The sequence below is a fragment of the Diceros bicornis genome, chromosome 14 (assembly GCF_020826845.1).
Source record: "Diceros bicornis minor isolate mBicDic1 chromosome 14, mDicBic1.mat.cur, whole genome shotgun sequence".
Classification (NCBI taxonomy): Eukaryota; Metazoa; Chordata; class Mammalia; order Perissodactyla; family Rhinocerotidae; genus Diceros; species Diceros bicornis.
The window spans coordinates 63,236,671-63,257,879 of record NC_080753.1 but is presented as its reverse complement, the minus strand read 5'-3'; the positions used below and the strand labels follow the sequence as shown (position 1 = coordinate 63,257,879).

The 21,209-nt window shown below is 40.6% G+C and overlaps 1 pseudogene; it reads left to right on the top strand.

The window, feature by feature from the left end:
- Nucleotides 1-3,997: 3,997 nt before the first annotated feature.
- On the top strand, nucleotides 3,998-8,940 carry LOC131413390 (ribosyldihydronicotinamide dehydrogenase [quinone]-like; annotated as a pseudogene).
- Nucleotides 8,941-21,209: the final 12,269 nt, after the last annotated feature.

Below are 21,209 nucleotides of genomic sequence, written 5' to 3'. Positions count from 1 at the left end.
AATGATATAAAAACATACATGGAGGTGTACAAAATTAGAACAAAGTTTATGGTAAAAATCAGATTCTTTTCACCAAATGGGTTGAGTATGTAGTGTCAAATGAACAAGGGACGAGGGTAAGGTGAAGAATCTGCCATTCGGAGACCTGAGGGAGGCAGCAGAGGGAGGTACAGAGCCCTCAGTTCAGCCCCAGTTCTGCCAATAACTGACTGAGTGGCCTTGAACAAGCTGCTCAACCTCTTTGGCCTCAGTTCCCCATCTATGACATAAGGGGAGTCTGGCCTCCTATGGTTGCCCCACCTGATGTGCAAGATCCCAATAGGCTGCCAGTCCTGCCACGTTGGAATCTTTTCCCTGAGATCCCAGTGACAGTCTGGAATACTGGGATCCCCAGTGGTCCTGGGCTGATCTTGTCTGGGTTGTTTACGCTGGTATGTCTGATTTCTATTTGCCTTTCACTGTTTCTTTCTGTAAAGTGGGATGCGTGTGTTGCAGGGTAGATTAATTCAGTCATTTGTTTCATTAAAATGTATTGAGGACAAAGTTCATCAGAAATCAGATCATGTGTCACTTGAGCTCCTGAAGCACTGATGCAAGGACTGTATTTTGTGCTGATTTCTCCCAGTGTGGGCTGGCAGTCTGTAAGATTTTGTTATTATCTCCATTTTACAGATGGGTAAACTGAGACTAACAGAGTTGAAGTAACTTGGCCAGGGTCTCACCAATACAAATGGCAGAGCTGAGGCTCAAACCAAGGCAGCCTTTTCCAGAGTTTGTGCTTAGAACCACTCAGGTTAAGGAATCCTGTCGTGGGGGATGGGGCAACATTGAACAGAGGCCATTTTTAAAAATGACCTCAAAGACCCTACGGCAGAGTTCATGGTGGAAACGGAGAAATCTGAGCAGGAGCTTCCTCCTCAACAAAAGCCTAATGTTTGGGGGCCAAGGATTCTTTTGAAAAGTATCTGTTTGCAGTTGAAGACCCTACTGAGCCTTTCGTTTCCTGCTTTGTGGCAGAAAAGATTTCTGAAGAGCCCTCCTGCAGCAAAACTGCTAGAGGCCAGAAAAATCAAAACAAACACACTTTTAAGTGCATGGCTGAGACCATGAGAAACAGGGGAATGTCCAGGCGCATCCCCTACCACCCACCCACCAACCTTGCCCCCAACAACAAAATCCTAACTAGTGGCTGACGGTGGAATGGTAAGCAAATGTGGGACCTCAGGCTGCCTCAGGGTCAAATGCTGATATCAAGACTGCAGCAGAAAGGAGCAAGAAACCAGATCTTGGGTCTGTGCAGTGTAGGCAGCTTAATTGAGACCTTGTATAAAGGGGGCCATCCTTCCGAGAAGATAGGTAGAAAATTACATCTGCCTTTAAAGGGAGACAGGAAGATAACCTGTCTATCTCCATCTCAGCTCTGTTCTCTTGCATCATAAATCTTGCAATGGAATTTATTCTATCTATAACTAAAGGGGAAATCTAAAGAAATTAAGTGGCCCCAAATGATGACAACCCTCAGTACAGGAAGAAGTAAACAAATTTTCTCTGGAGAAAAACATCTCATGCCTGTCAGGATTCCCCCTGATTAAGATCAGCCTAATATAAGCCCCGAAAATTACCAAACGTGAGGAAACAAAATATCATGATTGAGAATAAGCAGAAACACCAAGCAATAGATTTTATCACCGATGAGCTTCAAATATTGGCATTATGAGATACATAATGCAAAATAACAATGTATAAAATGTTTAAAGAAATAAAAATGGAATCAAACACTGAGCAACATACAAGAAACCTTCCAAAGTGACCAGATAAATTTGAAACATAAGTCAGTGAATAGGTTAAATAGTAGATTAGACACAGATGAAGAGAGAATGAACTGGGAGATAGATCTGAACAAATAAGGAATGAAGTGGAGAGAATGAAAGATAGATTAAGAGGCATAGAGAATGAGTAACAAGACCTACTATATTTTTAATTGGATTTCTAGAATGAGAAAATGGGAGAGTGCCATATTTCCAAAAATATAATAGCTGGGAATTTCCCAGTATTTATGAAAGATGTTAGTAGTCAGATTTAATAAGTACCACATATCTCAAGCAGGATAAATAAAAGAAAACCTATCCCCAGATATAGCATAGTGAAACTGCTTGACACAAAAGAAAAATAGAATAGACAGACCACCTATAAAGGAACAACAATTTAACTGACAACTGATTTATCAATAGCAACAATGGAAACTGGAAAACAGTGGAATAGTATCATCAATGTGTTGCAAAAAAGATAACTACAAATCTAGAGCTCTGTTTCAATGATCAGAGTAAAATAAAGACCTAGGTTTACAGGGTCCCCTGGTGTACTTCCTACAACTCCCAAGGTTGGCACAGGTCACAACTAGACAGAATAGGTGGCAGAGCCACATAGAGCCTTTAATAGCAGGGGAGTATGGCTCTAGGTACTTATTGTTTTAAAATCCTTCTAGATGTTGACCCCCCCCAGGCTGGATGCTCTGCTTTGTAGACAGTGGCTGAGTGCATGTGACCTGAGAGCTGCCCCTTTGGAGTTGTGTGGGAGCACCTGGGGGCTGGGAGGGCTCTGAACCATCTAGGGCATGACTATTCCAGCAGACAGACGTCCATGAGGCTGGTCAGGATATAAACTCAACAGTGACTTCAAAATGCCAGGGTCAGAAGCACCAGTGCTGGGGGACAGATCAGACTTTCCAAGTCTTTCACCTCCTAAGGTTTGGAAGCAAAATCCCTGAGAAAACCTACAGGGTTCTTGTGCAGTTTAGGGTAGAAGGTGGGAGCCCAGCTAATAAGGATGTGTAGGGAGGCATGGGATGAACTGGAAGAAAGCTTTGTGCCCCAAGCTGGTGCAGCAGATGACTCTTGGTGCATTTGAGGCAGGGCTGGAGGCCTATTGGGCAGCAGCTGGAGCAGGGGCCTGCTGAACCTCGGGACCATGCCCAGGGCTCCTCCCCCACAGACAACGGCCCTCTCTGGGGCAGAAGCCACCTCAGGATGGGGGGGTTAGAGCTGACAGATAATCCAAAGCTATCAGGGGATCTTCCTTTTTGCAATACCCAGTTTGGAGCGATAAACAAAATCTTCTTAGGAAAAAAAAAGTTACAATTCCAAGGCATGATGGGTAAGAAACATGAGCTTTGGGGGATTTAGGATTAAAATCCTTAATAATTACATTGCTTAAATCTCAAATTCCTGTTCTTAGTAGAATGACCTAAAACAGAATATTTTAGAGTTATGTACATATTTTAATTTTAGGGCCTGAACAGATCATTCAAAATCAAGAATTTATCTAGTACAATTTAATTTAAAAATTAATTGTAGTTGCTCTGGCTCACACTTCAGCATTTGGCCTTTATTGCAATCCTTCTGGCACAGAGGGTGTTTGCCATTTTGTCTTCTAGAAGGAAGAAGAGTCTTACAGGGACTTCTGTAACGGTAGAGCTCCATACCTGTGAGCCATCACCGGCTCCAGACTCTCTCTGTTGCCTGTATCACCACCTGAAGTGTGATGGGTCTCAGGCTTGTGGGGTCTTAGGCCAGTTCTTCTTGCTGTGGGTTGAGTACGGGCTTGGAGGAGAAGAAAACGTAACTGTGTTCTTATAATCAGATGGATATTTGTCAGGGCGTGGCCACGGCTGAGGGCAAAAGTCAGTGCCTCTGTCATTCAGCATACTGCATGAACTATTTCTATTTTCAGAAAAACGAGGTTAAAACTTCTCACCTAGAATACCAAATTATATGAGAATTTTGACAAAGTTTGCTTGTTTTATCCTGAGAGGACAAAATTTATACCATTGTATTTTCCATTTGTGTATACTGGAAAATCAATAAAGTGAACTTTGCAAATTACCACTTAAAAAGTGAAAAATGATGACTATTTTAAGAGTATGCACTAAAAGTCTTATTTCTCAGCTTTGAATGTGTTGATGCACTTAAATATTTGCTAATGGTTTTCTTCTTCCTTGAATTATGAGCAAGAGGAATGTTTTTTTCCCAGAGAGATTTTTTTTCTTCTCCTGATTTTGGTGAGGCAGTGCTTGTCGTCTATGCACACCAAGAACCCAGGTCTTCCTTGAAGAGAGTGGCGGTGTATGAACTGAGCAAGCAGGGCGGCATCGTCACTATTTCTGATCTATGTGCCATGGACTTTGAGCCAAGGCCATAAGGAAAGATATCGCTGGTGAGTTACTGGGTTTAATCCCTTCTTTAAAGGTTTCCTTTCTTTCTTCATAAGAAATTGTCCAACCGTGATCACATATTGAAAGGCAAAACAAGGATCAGGTAGGGGTTTAGGGAAAGGAACCAATGGTACCCCCTTAACATTTCAAAGTTATAAACACACACTCATGGTCCAAGTGCAGACAAATGAGCCCATTGAGTCACTGTCCAATAGCTCACCAGCCAAGCTGATGGGCCTGAGACGGGTTTTCAATGTTACTAGACTATACCAACCCCATTTGGCCCAATAATTTGTATTGGTCCTGTTTGCCTTTCTCAAAGATTCTCTCAGTGTCTAGTGTAGATATCTAAATAGAGAAAGTGCTCAAAAAATGTTGTTGATTGACTAATACAGAATTATCTGATATCATTAGCTAATAAGTCACAAGTTACCCAAAGCAATCCCACTGACAGGTTTTTTCATAAATATGCTGTCTTGTACACAATTGTTTTCTCCTTGTCTCTTTTTTACCCACACAATAGTAGGATAAAATAATTTTGAAAAAGAAGATGGCAAAGCAAAGTTTTAAAAAAATTGTGATGCCAGGACAGATTCTAATGTTTTCCCCCTCAAGACAAACCAGTATTTGTAAACTCTTAAACTAATACACTGTAGCCTAGCAGTTTTGATCTCTGAAGCTGTACATTTGGGTTTGAGTCCCATTTCTGCTCCTCACTAGCTCTGTGACATTAGGGAAGTCGCCTATCTTCTTAGTGCCTCAGTTTCTTCATCTGTAAGATGGAGATCACAGTGACCTCATGGGGGTTACATATATGACTTTAAAAATGTTTTTATGCCAAAGACATTTAATGTAATATACTGCCTGGCACGTAGTATTTGCTGAATAGATGGTAACTGTTACTAACATTCGAGGCCACATGGGTGTTCAGGGAATAAATCAAAGCCTTCCTCCTTTTAGTCATGGCGACACTCCACTTTCTAGTCTGCAGGGAGGCAGTCCTGTTGATGCTTCCCTGTCACCTTTGTCCTAGCCATCCTGGCTCTCCTCCCCATCGCCAGTACCTGACTTGAGATCCTTATCTTCTCTCACCTGGAGTATCTCAATTGCCATGTAGGCAAAAGTCATTAATATCTAAGTTCTCAGCCTCTTTTCCACAAGAGGATTTCATCTTTACCCTCAGAGCTTTCCACCAGCCTCCAAGCAGAGCAGAGACTTTGCCAGGCTTGTTTCCAGGTTCCTGTGGTGCCAAGAAGGGAAGGAGGTGGGCCAGATGGGAAGAACTGGGTTTGGAGTGTGAGGGTCTCCACAGTGGAGTCAAAGAATACTTAATACAGCACCTGTTAAGCTCCAAAAGCTAGTCTGAGGGCTGTGGACACAAGAATAAACAAGAGAGACAAATCCCTACTCTCCAGTCTCTCACATTTAGGAAGTGTGGGTTGCCAAGGAGGAAAAACTGCTAAGATGTGTTTCTACGTGCTTTAAGGTGTATTCCCTTTAGCATCTTTAGGAAGCACAGGAAAGACTGGAATTGCTTTCTAATAACTTCTAGCTATTGTGTTTTGTTCCTTAGTATGTGAAACCCTGATAAGGCTAGGCCATGTAGTGCCCTGGAATTTATTATTATTATTATTATTATTATTATTATTATTATTATTATTATTAGTGAGGAAGATCAGCCCCGAGCTGACATCCATGCCAATCCTCCTTTTTTTTTTTCCTGAGGAAGATTGGCCCTGGGCTAAGATCCATGCCCATCTTCCTCCACTTTATATGGGATGCCGCCAGAGCATGGCCTGACAAGTGGTGCATCAGTGCGTGCCCAGGATCCAAACCCGGGCCGCCAGCAGCAGAGCGCGCGCACTTAACTGCTTCCCCATGGAGCTGGCCCTGGAATTTTTTATTATTTTATAATTACCTCCTAACTGGTTACCCAACCTCCACCCTTGCCCTTCTCTGCATTGCTACCAAGGGATCTCTCTAAAACACAAATCTGATCATGCTCTAAGTTAACCTTCCAGTTTAAACACCTTCCATTATTGCCCATCACTTCCAGAAAAAAGTCCAAGACCTTCCGTGATATGGCCCGATCTACCCCTACTCTGCTTTCTTGTCAAGGCTCCCTACCCCTCCCTTGGCTGCCACAAACTCTAGCACAGTCCAGCCCTGGCATACGCAGACCTCGCACTCCCACAGAGAACTCTCAATGCAGTCAAGTTCCTTGCCCACAATGACCTTGTTCCTGCCAACACTCGGACTCTTCTCTCTGGAAAATCCTACGTGTCCTTCAAAATTCCATTCAGAATGTCCTGTTTGGGAAGTCTTCCTAACCCACCCTAAGTGGAGCTAATCTCTCACTTACTGTGCCCACTAAAGACATGCATTATGGCCCTGGATTTTGAGTATTGATTGTGAATGATTCTGGCTGAAACCTCTGTTTTCCAGGGTTGAATGGACAGAGCAGCCTGGCTGAGCAGCTAGCTCCTTCTTCCCACATTGCTCTATATATTCTGGTTGCTTTTTACCTGTATGTTCCCTCTAGTATGCTGTGCACATCATGAAAGTGGGCACCAGGATTGGAAATTTCATGGTGCCCAGCACATACTAGAGCTTCAGTGAACACACGTGGACTTGAAGAGACAAGATTGTCCTACCCCTGTCTGCTGGCTATGATCTCCGACTTGCTTGGGCTGCCCACTGGGCTTGTGGGTGAGAATACCTAGGTGTGGCATATTTCTCCCCAGGAACTCTCTGCAGCCCCAGATTCTTCAGTTATGGGTTGGAAGCACATAAGAAGAGATATATCTCTGGCCAGAGATATAATTGAGGAGCAAGAGAAGTTTCAGGAAGGTAATCTGGCAATATTTCAGGTTGGTTTTTCCTCCTATTAAATATATTGAATATTTCTTAATATAAGATAAGCCAGATATCTTCAGATTGCCGTGTATGTAAATACTACACATATACTTAGTAAAGTACATTGAGAAACACTACTCGGAAATCTGATTGCTGTCTCAGAACCACAAGGATCACAAATTCCAAGTCTCCAGGCTACGTGTGGCTAGAGCACCCTTTGTACGCCATGGTGGCTCAAGGATGCCCTCCTCATACCAGCCCTCCTCCTTCCACAGCCCAGGCTGCAGGCCAGCTTGGACTCGGCATTGCCAAGAAGAGATTATCAAGGACACATTATGCTCACAAGTAGCCTGACAAATCTGAGAATTTAAGGAAAATCCTCACTGTCTTTGTTGACCCTGATAATTGTCGCATGCTCTTGTTGTTTTCTTTGTTAACATGGGTCACAAATTGATAAGTGGCCCGAGTAAGTCAACACCTTCCCAAGGTATTGATTCCAGTCACATGGCTTGGGCAGTTCCGAGGGTGAAGCTGCTTACCGTACCCTGCAGCATCCTTGGGCATCATGTGTGTGCCTGCAGAGAAGCGGGCAGGCCTCCCGGGGCCTCTGGATCTACATGACACAGAGTGAAGCTCCTCGGCCTGGCAGTCTGGCTCGCTCCCAAGGACCGTGGGCACGACTGAAGCTGGGCCTAGGCAGCCAGGCTGGGCATTTCCTTCCCTCTGCTGGCAGGTCCTGGAGTGAGCTGCAGGTTCAGGGCGACTCAGGCCAGTTTGTTTAGGGAACTCCACGTCCTCCTCTAACTCTGGATGTACGGGTGCCTCCCAGCTCCCCTCCCAGACCTTTCCTAGACACCTAGCCCAGAAGGTTAGCTCATTTTTCCATTGAGCACTGAGCATAACAATGGCTAATGTTTACAGAATGCTCACTCTGTCTGTGCCCTGTGCTACATACTTTATATGAAGTGTGTGATCTAATCCCCACAACAAGGCTATGAAATAGGTGTCATTAGTAGTCAGTGTTCCTGTAGATGGACGAGGAATGGAGGCATGCCAGAGAGCAAGAAAATGGCCCAGTTAATGAAATATGGAGCTCGGATTGGACCCCAGGTCTGCTGCCTTCAGAGCCCCGGCTCTAACCTCCACACCACACTGCCTCTTGCTCTGCAAATGGAGGTTGACACATGTTCAGATGACACACACATGGCCCCACCGTGGAAACAGAGGCCAATGCATGGCCTACTCCCAGTATTGAAGCCATAGTCTGGTCAGCGTGAACACTCAGGTGGAGGCACCGATGGGCATAAGAAAAAGATCTCATACGGGTATGTAAACCCAGTATAGGATCACAGCCTATACCATGAGTCAAAATCCATAACACCTCAGAACCTTACTCAGATCAAGTCCAGGATGGCCAGTAGCATATTATTCCAGGCGCGGAAAAGGGAAAGACCATTTTGGTACTCTACCACAGATTCTCTCTTGACTGGGTCCTTGATTCGGCCCCTGTGTGAGGAGAGAACACCTCCCACAGGGCCAGTGCCCAGCGTGGCTACCAACAGTTTTCCTTGAACATCACATCAAGAGGCTTTTGCTCGGGGACCCCATTACTGCGCCCACATCAGAAGTGGACCCCATAGAATAGGAGGAGGGAAATAGCCCAATTTATGTCAAACTTGTCTGATCTGCTCCGTGAAAGAGGATGCCTGGATTGATTCTGAGTAATTATCAGTCATCATTAAATAAAGATGAGCTTTGTACACTCAAGTGTTCATTCCTCTTTGGCTAATAGGGTCTCCTTGGTTTTGTATCTCCAGTTCCCGTGGTACTGGTTCAGCATGCCAACCATCCTGAGGGCTGGACAGGGTGCTTGAAAACGATTTCCTTTTGAGCCACCAAAATGCTGTGAATCTGGCCTCCTTCAGGTCTGGGAATACACAGACTTCTTGGGTTTATTAAGAAAGTTTCATAAAACTTTAGAATTCTTAAAATTTTTTCCATCAAGTTAGAATTCCAATCTACTAGATATGTTTATTTTTTATTCAATAAATGTTTATTAAGCAATTATGTGCAATGTTGGGTACCTTGAATGAAAAAAGATGAGGAAAATATGGACCACATTCCAAATGAATTATTAAACTAGAGGCAACACAGACACAGACATAAATAACTACAATATGTGGCAGGGAATGTCATATTTGTTTCTATCCTTGGAGGGTGCTGCCTAGGATTTTCCCTCCTGGGTTATTATCAACACTTTGCACTGCATATCATTTCTGCTTCTCACTCCACTCTCACCTTTTCCAGGATAAATTAGCCCTCCTTTCATTCACCACGAGGGGCAGAGTGGAGTGGTCCACATAAGCAGGACCTAGTGGAGATTTGCATTACTTCCTGTGGCCGCCACAGGTGTTTGAGCCAAGGGTCTCTCTTACAGCTGTGTGTCATTGCATCTGACCTTCCCTCCTCCTCCTGCCCCACCTCTGAACAAAGCAGCAGCCACTGGGTCCTTGATGGTCAATAATTAGTTATTAAGAGCTGATTCTGAATAGAGAGATAAGACTAGGATTGGGATATGATGACCTATTTGGCCCTAATCCTTGTCTCTCTAGCACTGTGCTGAAAAGCTTGATGGCCAGCTGACAGTGCCTTCTGAGGCAGCCCTCTGGGAGGGGACTAATTGAATCCTTTTGGGTGGAGTCAAAGGCAAACCTTTTCACTGTCTTCTGCTGTGTGGCGAATTGGATCCACCCATGCTGAGATTGCAATGCACGTGGTAGGAGAGTCCAAGGAGAGCCGAGTGTCTCAGTCCAAGGAGAGTCCAGGGACTAAAACGAACTGCAGTCATCCTAGAATTGCTTCATGAAGGATGGTCTTAAAGAGAGGAACCCAAGATAGAAGAGAGGCATTCTTTCCAGGAGGAGAACATGGCTGCTTAGAAAGGAGATTGGTTAGGGGTTCCAAGAACTGAAATCTGCAGGAGTGAGGGCCTTAGGCTTTTATCACCACAGGAAACTGCCTTCTCTCTTTGCTAACACTTACATCATAATTTGTCCCTGCTGCAACCAGAAATCAGAAAAGCTATAGGTATCTTAATTACAGGGAAAATTGAATATCCTGGGCATTTTGACCTGACATTGAGGGGGAGTTTGTTTTCAGTTAGCTGGCATGTTAATCCTTCTTGAAAGGGCCATGGGGTGTGTGTTTCTCTGAGTGGACATGTAAAGGGGTGGTTTCTAACCAGTCCTTTTCTATCTTTCTGACTTGAGCACTGTGTGCTCACTTCTGTGGGTCTCAAGTCCTTGCCCTCAGTCGAGTTTTGCTCCTGAGGCTGCATCGGAACAAGACAGGAAAGCGATGGTGGGCCTAGAGGCTGACAACTCTCTGGACGGAAGAGCCCACCCACTGCAAGCCCCCTTGGTACTTTGGGCAATAACGCTCAAAGCACTCAGACCCCAAAGACTGGTTAGCTGGGCTGTAGTTAAATAAAACTTACAGAAAAGTTGGTTGAATACACTTAAGATGTCAGTTATCAACATATTGCCTCTTGGCCCTGAATGCCACCTTTAATGTGTGCTGCATGATGCACAGAGTTCCTTTAAGCATTTCTCCTTTCAAGTGAGCACGAAATCAAGCTTCCTCAGTGGGAGGCTCTAGAGGGACAGGCCAGGCAGGAGGAAGAGGCTCCGGGGTGGTTTCCAGTGAGGGCCAGGCGTCCAGGGTGTGATGTCAGGACCCCAAGTGGAGCCAAACACACTGCCAACTGGCAGCCTTGGCCTGGCAGACCCTGAGCCAGTCCTCTCTAGAGGGAAACCAGAGCCCCCGGCCTGCATGGAGCAACCTGTGGCCTGGAGGGAGGGTCTGCACAGCTACTGTGCCCAAACACCTCTGTCCCTGCCCACCTGATGACCCTTTTGGGATGCTGCTCCTCTGCCTGCACTCCCCAGGTCACCCATTGCTTGCCCAGCAACTCTAGACCAGCTCTGGCCTGAGCAAACCAGTGAATTTCTCTGCCCTCTGTGTGCTGAGCCGCACCTTCTCCAGCAGGTCTGAACCCTTCCACCGTTTGTCCTTCTGAGGGTGCTCCCTCAGCCCAAGGGAACCTTATAGAGCCACCTTATCTCTTATAGTCACTCTTTTATCAGAGTTAATAATTCTTTATATTAAGCTCCTGTTTAACCAACCGTATGCTTTCTATATCCTCACAGGATGCAGACTGCTACATTCAATGATGTGCATAAAGGTTTCATGACAATTGACCCAAATGGTAAACAACTTTCATGAATTAGTGTGTTTAGTATTTTCCACAGCAAAATCAAATCTTTCTAAGTCTTCAAAGGCTATTGTGAAGATTCCTGCATTCATATCTCCATGATACAATCTGTGCTTTCATAGAACATTCTCCCCTTATGATTATTTTTAATCATATATATGAACATAGAGCTATATTTTCTTCTACTATTATTAATTTTTTCTTTCAGGAACTAGTGAGACAATTTATGAAGAAAAATAGTCATTAAATTTAATACTTTAATTTCATTCTTGAGAATTTATCCCAAGAAAATTATTTAAAAATGATCAAGTTATAGATTTTTTTAAGTGAAGAAAAGAATTCTAAATATGGGTTTGATTAAGCAAATTATGTTGTATCACTTTGATGTCACAGTATAAACCTATTAGAAATGATAAGTGGTGTCATGCACTACCTATAAACCCTGGTCATGAAAAGTGTTGGGCATGAAAAGAAATAGGTAACCCAAGGGCCGCCCCGTGGCTTAGCGGTTAAGTGCGCGCGCTCCGCTGCTGGCGGCCGGGGGTTCGGATCCCAGGCGCGCACAGATGCACTGCTTCTCCAGCCATGCTGAGGCTGCGTCCCACCTACAGCAACTAGAAGGATGTGCAACTATGACATACAACTATCTACTGGGGCTTGGGGGGGGGGGGAATAAATAAATAAATAAAATCTTAAAAAAAAAAAAGAAATAGGTAACCCAAGATTACATATTGTCAAGAACTGTGCAGGTTCTAGGATTTTAGCCTATTTACAAGCTTACAAGTTAGCCTGTTTCTTTCTTTCTTTCTGTCTTTCTTCTTTTTGAGGAAGATTATCCCTGAGCTAACATCTGTGGCCAATCCTCCTCTTTTCTGCTGAGGAAGATTGGCCCTGGGCTAACATCTGTGCCCATCTTCCTCTACTTTATATGGGACGGTGCCACAGCATGGCTTGACAAGCAGTGCGTAGGTCCGCACCTGGGATGCGAACCTGTGAACCCTGGGCAGCCGAAGTGGAGCGCGGGAATTTAACCGCCACGCCACCAGCTGGCCCCTAGCCTGTTACTTTCTATCTCGTACGTAGATGCTAGTAGAAGACATGAGACTTCTGGGTCAGGGACAAAGCACTTTACTGTTCACAGCAAAAGCAGTAGCTACAGCATATCATATTCTTTTGTATTGGTTCCCCATTCCACCCTAGTCCCATGAAGGCAATGCAATAGGCCCATCATGGATGCCTTCACGTGCAGAGGATTGCGTTACAGGAGAGGAACACTGAGCTGGGGGGTTTCACTGCTTTTATGGAAAGCAGAAGCAAGCTTGCTTTTCCCGGGAAGAGATATTAACTCATCCATTGAGGTTGCCACTGCAAACACAACCCTGAGAAATAGCCCAAGCAAAGAGTGCTCAAGCATTTTGGCATACTCAGCAAGAGCTTGCAGCGAGCTTTAGCGACCTTGGTGGATTGCTTTCTCAACAACAAAGTAAAAACTAGACATAAAGCATGGAGAGAAAAACAGACATGAAAAAATAAATATAATCTTGTCAGTGTGGTAATATTTTCTTTAGCATTGTTTTTGCTCTTGTCATCTTGTATGTATGTATGTACATATGTTCATATATGAGCACTGGGTAGAAAACACTGTCCAATATCGGTTTTTGAAAGACTAAGGGAAGTCTTCCCTCTTCCTGCTGCTACCATCTCTGCTCTTTCCTTTGTCAGAGATGCTTCCCAGATTCTCCCTGTCCTTCCTACAGATCACGGGGAGCGTGTATTCAGCTCTGAATGTTCCGTGTGGTAGCTGCAGTTCTGCATATCTGCATGGGGAACCTCTGTGAGCTCCCAGCACTGGGGGCTCTCAAGTCCACTAGGCATCATTCATATTCAATAATGACAGTTTTGTTTCTTCTTTTCCAACTCTTGTACTTTTTTTGCTTTTTTGTGTTTTTAGGGAAACGTCTTGTACAATAGATGGGCACCCTTATTTTGTTACTAATCTTAACGTGAAATATTTTAAGGATTCACCATCAGTATGATGAATAGTTGTTGAATTTATAAAATATTTGTATGCATATATTAAGATAATCATGTTTTTAACTTGAATCTGTTGATATAGGAAATTTCAGTGATTGCTTTCTTGATTTTAAACTAACTTTGAATTCCTAGGAAACCAACTTTGGCCATGATGTATTATATTTTTTTATATATCTTGATGAATTCTGTTTGCTTATAGTTGGTTTAAAAGTTTTACATTTATGTTGATGAGTTAGATTAGCCTGTAATTTTCTTTTTCCTCCTGTCCTTATCAGATTTTAATATGAAACTTAATCTCAAAAAATGAGTTGGGGAGTGCAGCCTCTTTCTCTATACTTTGGATTAACTTGATTAAGAATGAAATCATTTGTTGCTTCAATGTTTGATACAACTCTCCAGTAAAACCATCTGGACGTGAAGTTTTGTTTGGTTTTATGATTCTGGATTAGATAAGATAAGCACAATCCACCTGTCTCTCCCACTGAATGCAGCTATAAAGCCTGGAAAAATGCTTAGGGCAGCTATCACAGTAGTCTAAAAAGTAAATAGTAGCAGATGGATTGGGGAAGACCAGAATTCAAAGTACGACCAACTGAGCAATGAGTTTACCATTTTTTCCTTTCAGTATTCCCCAGCCTGAACTCAACACAGCCCCAAATCCTGAAGCAGGCATAGGTTGAAGACAGAAACATCTCCAGGAGAAGCCCTCTACTTCTGGCTTCAATGGCAAGGATGGGAATTGCTAATGTTCAGGGAGAGTGTGAAATCTCTCGTTCTTTTCTCTGGCAATCCAGCGTGCAAGCAATCCTGCAGTGGCAACAAACAGAGCCAAAACCCTTAAGAAATAAACCTTCCTCTCCAGTCAGTGACACTGTGATCCCAAGAAGTTGGGACCAAATCCTGTTGCTTTCTTTCTCTCTCTGTCCTCACATCTCTTGGCTCCAGACAGTGCGTTTGTAAAAGCATGTGGCAGAGTGGGGCAATTAAAGCCCCAGCTTTCTGTCTGCAACTGGAAATAGAAGTCCCATTGAACCAGAAAGTACTGGGGAGATCAAGAGGAGGGAGAGAGAGGAGCACAGGAAAACCATACTATAAGTAGTGTATGAAATCTTGTGCTCACCTTCAAGCTGCAGACGTATGGATCTGATCCCAATCAGCATACCAAAGACTTTGAGAACTGAACTAAAAGGTAGGCTACTGCTCAGGTCACAGACTGGCCACTGGGTTGCATACACACAAGACAGATCCAAACAGCACTGCAAAGGCTTTGAGAACTGAACTGACATGGGAACCACAGCCCACTGAAAGCATATTGGAATTAGTGGCCTGAAGTTAACCAGGTTGATTACCTGCTAAAACAAAAATAACAACATTCTCGTGGAATTTAAATAAGACCCAGAGTTTCATAACATAATATTCAAAGTAGCCAGAAAACAATCCAAAATTACTTGGCATTCAAAGAACCAGGAAAATCTCAACATATATGAGAAAAGAAGATCAAGAGATGCTAACATCAAGATGACATAGATGTTGGAATGATCTGACAAAGACTTCACAGTAGCTATTATAAAAATGCTCCAATGATCAATCACAAATATTCTAGAAACCAAGGGAAAAGTAAAAAGTCTTGGTAAATAAATGGAAGATATAAAAAAGAAACAAAAGGAAATTTTAGAACTGAAAAATACAATAAGCAGAGTACTACCTCTGTAGTAGAATGAAGAAGACAGGGGAGAAGGTCTGTGAAGTTGAAGATAGATCAATAGAAAGTATCCAATCTGAGTAACAAACAGAAAAAAAGATGGAAAAAAAATGAACATAGCCACAGGGACCTGTGGAAAAATAATGAAAGGTCTAAGATTGGTGTCATTGGAGTCCCAGAAGGAGAGGAGAATGAGTACACTGCTGAATAATATTTGGAGAAATAATGACTAAAAACTTCCCAAATTTGATGAAAGACATAAACCTATTAACTCAACCCCAAACAACATAAACTGCAATTCACACCCAGCTATATTATAATGAATCTATCATAATGAAGCTATTAAAAACTAATGGCAAAGAAAAATTCTTGGAACCAGCCAAAGGAAAAAGTATATTACCTAGAGGGGAACAACATTTCAAATGACTGCAGACTTCTCATCAGAAACCAGTAAGCTCAGTAACAGATAGAATTAGAGACAGAAAATCAGCAAGGAGATGAAATAACTGAAAAATATCAACCAACTGGATCTAGTTGAAACCTATATAACACTCCATTCAACAACAAACCTATATACACATTATCTTCAAGTATACAGAGAACATTCACTGAAATAGACCATATCCTGAGTCAAAACAAATTTAAAGAATTGAAATCATACAAGATATGTCTTCTGACCATAATGGAATTAAATTAGAAATCAATAGAAGAAAGATAATAGAAAAATCTTTACTTGGAAATTAAGCAACACACTTATAAATAATCTATGGGTCAAAGAGGAAGTCTTGAAAGAAATTAGGAAATATTTTGAACTGACTGAAAATGAAAATACAACATATGAAAACCTGTGAGATGTAGCTAAAGAGGTGTTTAGAGGGAAATTTATAGTATTCAATGCTTATATTAGAAAAGGACAAAGGTCTTAACTCAATAATCCAAGCTTCTACCTTAAGAAATAAGAAAAAGAAGAGCAAAATATATCCAACAGAAGCAGAAGGAAAGAAATAATAAAGATAGGAGTAGAAATCAATGAAATTGAAAACGGAAAACAATCGAGAAAATCAATTAAAGTCAAAGCTGGTTCTTTGAGAAGATCAATGAAATTGATAAACCTTTAGAAAGATTGACAAAGTAAAAAAGGAAAATTCACAAATTATTAATATAATTATTAAAGGGGGAATATCACTACAAACCTGCAGACATTCAAAAACTAATAATCCAATAAAATAATACTATAAACATCTTTACATGTAAACTTGAGATGAAATGGACCAATTTCTTGAAAACTAAAAATTACTAAAATGTGCCCAAGCTGAAACAGACAACTCAAATAGTCCTATGACTGCTGAAGAAATTGAATTTATAGTTAAAAGCCTTCCAAAAAAGAAATCTCTAGGCCCACATGGTTTTACTGGTGAGTTCTGCCAAGTATTTAAGTGAGAAAAAATATCAATTCTACTATCTCTTCAAGAAAGTAGAAGAGGGAACACTTCCCAACTCATTTTATGAGGCTAGCACTACCATGATAGCAAAAACAAAGACAGTATACAAAAGAAAACTTTAGACCACTATACCACTATGTATTTTTTAATGTAAATGAGAAAACTTCACCAAAAAATTAGCAACTCGGACTCAGCAATGTACAAACAGCATGATAAAGTGGGGTTTATTCTAGGAATGCAAGTCTGGTTCAATATTTGAATATCAATCAATATAATCCATAATACATTAAGGAAGAAAAAGCACATGATCATATTATGTGCTTTGCATTGTGCAGAAAAAGCATTTGACAAAATGTGCTTTCTGCATTGATGCAGAAAAAGCATTTGACAAAATTCAATGTCCATTCACATAAAACAAATACAAAAACCTCTCAGCAAGCTTGGAATAGAAAGAAATGTCCTCAACCTGTTCAAGAACAACTAGAAACCTGTAGCTGACAATATACTTTTCCCATAAAATCAGGAATAAGGCAAGGATGTCCACTCATACCACTCCTATTCGACATCAGACTGGAAGATCTAATCAGTATAATAAGGCAAGAAAAAGAAATAAGAACTATACACATTGGAAAGGAAGAAATAAAACTGTTCCTATTTGCAGATTGCATGATTGTTTACATAGAAAATTTCAAAGAATCTACAGAAAAACAAAAAATCTTCTAGAACTAATAAGAGTTTAGCAAAGTCACAAGATACAAGGTCAAGAACAAAGGCAAATTGTATTTTTCTATCCTAGCAATGTACAATTGGAAAACAAAATTAAAACAATAGAATTTATGATATATACAAAAGTGAAATAATCCACAAAACATGTATGAAATCTCTATGCTGAAAACTGCAAATAGCTGATTAAAGAATTAAAGTAGATCTAAATAAATAAAGAAACACACCATATTCATGGATTAGAACTATCAATACTGTAAAGATGTCAGTTCTTCCCAAATTTATGCACACATTTAATGCATTAATAATTCCAGTCAAAATCCCAGAGAATTTTTGGTAGCTATAAATAAGTTGATTCTAAAATGTATAGAAAAGGGCAAAGAAGCTAGATTAGTTAAAACAATTTTGAAAAAGCATATAGTTGAATCCACACTGCCTGATTTTAAAACTTATTCTAAAGCTACGTTAATGGACACAGTGTGGTAAAGCAAAGGAATAGATACAAGGTGAAAGAATAGAGAGAGACGGTTAGACCCACACAAGTATAGCTAATCAATTTTTTTAGCCTTTTAAATATTAATAGACTTTATTTTTTCGAACTGTTTAGATTTACATAAAAATTGAACAGATAATGCAGAGTTTCCATATACTCCATGGACAAAGTTTCCCCTATTATTATCTTAGATTAGTATGGTACAGTTGTTACAATTAATGAACTCATATTGATACATTATTATCAACTAAAGCCCATCGTTTCTTCAGATTACCTTGGTTTTTAGATAACATCTATTTTTCTGTTCCAGGATCCTATCCAGGATATTATGTTACATTTAATTGTCGTGTCTTCTTAGGCTCCTCTTATCTGTGACAATTGTCAGAGATTCTTGTCTTTGATGGCCTTGTCACTTTTGAAGAATACTGGTCAGGTATATCGTAGGATGTCCCTCTAATGGAATGTGCCTGATTTTTTCTCATGTTTAGTCTGGTGTTATGAGTTTGGGGAGGAAGATCACAGAGGGAAAGTGCCATTTTCATCACATCATATCAAAGACACATACTATCAATACGATTTATGACTGTTGATGTTGAACTTGATCAACTGGCTGAAGTAGTTGTAATCTATTTTCCCCCTTTCCCCACTATTATTTGGAAAGAAGTCACTTTGTGGAGCCCACACTTAAAGAGTGGGAGTTATGTTCCCCTCCTTTAGAGTGGAATAGCAACATAATTTATTTGGAATGTTTCTGCGTAGGAGATTTGTCTCCTCCCCTCCATTTATTTATTCATTCAATATTTATTTATTTATTCAATCATTTATTTGTATCAATATGCACTCATGGATATTATTTTATACTTTAGGTTATAATCCCATGCTACTTGATTAATTTTCTTGCTCAAAGTGTTCCAGCTTTGGGCATCAGGAACCCTTTTGGAAACCAAGATCTGGGCACTGGGTGTGCTCATTGTTACTGTATAGTGTGATTTCTTTCAGGCTTTCTCAACTGGCAGAGTGAAGAAATACATGTGTGTACACCAACCCATGTATATGCATATGTCTGTAAATATTTCTCTATATAGCCATTTGCATCTATGTTAAGTTCTTACTGTCTTCAACTCTACTCCTTCCACATAGATCATTCTAACCTCCTCCCCTTGCTTATATGTAAATTCCTACTCCGGTGACAAGAAACCTGGCTCCCACCATTTACTTAACTGTTCAATTCCAGTATACATGTACAGCAGTATTAGAATTGCTAACTTGTACCTATGAGAATCACCTTTATCAACCAGAGTACAGTACTTATGTGCAATTCCTTTTGTCTTTAGTCTTTAGTCTTTATCAGCTAGAGTACAGTACTTATGTGCAATTCCTTTTGTCTTTAGTCTTTAGTCTTTATCAGCTAGAGTACAGTACTTATGTGCAATTCCTTTTGTCTTCAGTCCATTCATTCCAGAGTAACTTAGTTTAGCACCTCTTCCCCAGCCACTTCAGTGAGGTCGTTTCATACATTTGAAACAGTTAGACTCACTTGTCACACTCTATATTTTTCCTGGGATCTCCAGACCTCCTAAATTATTATTTTGAAATTTGCATACACTAAGGTTCACTCTTCGTGTGGTAAAGTTCTACAGGTTTTGACAAATGTATGATGTCATGTATCCACCATTACAGTAGCATATAGAATAGTTGCACTATACTAAAATTCCCTATGTTTCACCTATGCATCTCTCCTATACCCAAACCCCTGGCAACCACTGATTCTTTTTTTAACCACAGACCTTTTTACTGTATCTATAGTTTTACCTTTTCAAAAATGTCATGTAATTGAAATCAAACAATACATAGTCTTTTCAGACTGGCTTATTTAATTTAGTAATATGCATTTAAGGTTTCTCCACGTCTTTCTGTGGCTTGATAGCTCATTTATTCTTGTTACTAAATAATATTCCATTGCATGGATATATTATAGTTTATCCTTCACCTATTGAAGAACATATTGGTTGCTTCCAGCTTTTGGCAATTATGAATAGAATTGCTATAAACATTCATATGCATGTTTTTGTGTGGCTGTAAGTTTTCAATTCATTTGGGTAAATAAGTAGGAGTATGACTACTGGATCATAGGTAAGACTGTGTTTAGCTTTTTAAGAAACTGCCAAACTTTTTTCTACAATGGCTGTACCACTTTACATTGCCACCAGCAATGAATGAAAGTTACTTTTTTTTCCACATCCTCTCCAGCAATTGGTATTGTCAGGTTTTGGATTTTAGCCATTCTAATAGGTGTGTAATGATCACTACAATGAGTAAACAACTCATTGTTGTTTTAATTTGTGTGGGAGATCAAAATTGGCCACCTCTTCATATGTCTCTTTACCTTGATTATTTTCTCTGAAGGACATTTGACCTTCCCCTCCCAAACTGCTTGAAGAATTTAACATAGAAGGCCTGTTCCAGGAAGGAGCCACTACCATATGATAGCTGTAGTATAATGAAAAACAGATGCGATAAGAAAGGCACCAACATGCCCATCTTATCAAAAATTCTGTCTCTCCAGCCACATTCTGTTTAGGTGGCCCTGTAAGGAGTTGTCTGACAAATATTTGCATTTCTATCTCCATGTGAATTGTCTTCTTCACTTCTGAAATCCCAAACCACTACCCCTAACACCCTCCTCGCTTTTAGCTGAATATACTTAAATGAGCAGCTTAGTCAGAATGACGAGTTGCTCAGTTTCTATTTTCTGAGTTTCTCCCATGTATATATGTTATTAAACTTTGATTTTCTCCTGCTATTTGGTCTCATGTCAATTTAATTTGTAGCCCAGCCAGAAAGGACCCAGAGTGGGTAGAGGATAGTCTTCCCCCCCTTCATTTGCAATGCCCTAATGACAAATGACGTTAAGCACTTTTTCATATGTTTGTTTGCCATCTGTATATCTTCTTTGGTGAGGTATCCAAATATTTTTCCCATTTTTTAATTGGGTTGTTTGTTTTTGTATTGTTGAGTTTTAAGAGTTTTTCTTCCTAATATCTTGAGCAATTATTTATTAGATATGTGCTTTGCAAATATTTTCTCCCAGTATGCAAAATCTCTTTTCATTCTCTTACTAATTTCTTTCTAGAGCAGAAGTTTTTTATTTTAATAAAGTCTAATTCATCAATTTTTCTATCATGGATCATGCTTTTGGTGTTTTATCTAAAAACTCCTTGCCAAACCCAAAGTCACCTAGGTTTTCTCCTGTGTTTTCTCTAGAAGTTTTATAGTTTTGCACTTTAAATTTATGTCTAGAATTAATTTTTAGTTAACTTTTGTGAAAGATGTAAGGTCTGTGTCTAGATTCATTTCTTTGCATATGGATGTCCATTTGTTCCGATACCATTTGTTGAAAAGACTATCATTTCTGTATTGAATTACCTTTGCTGCTTTGTCAAAGATCAGTAAACTTGTTTGTGTGAGTCTACTTC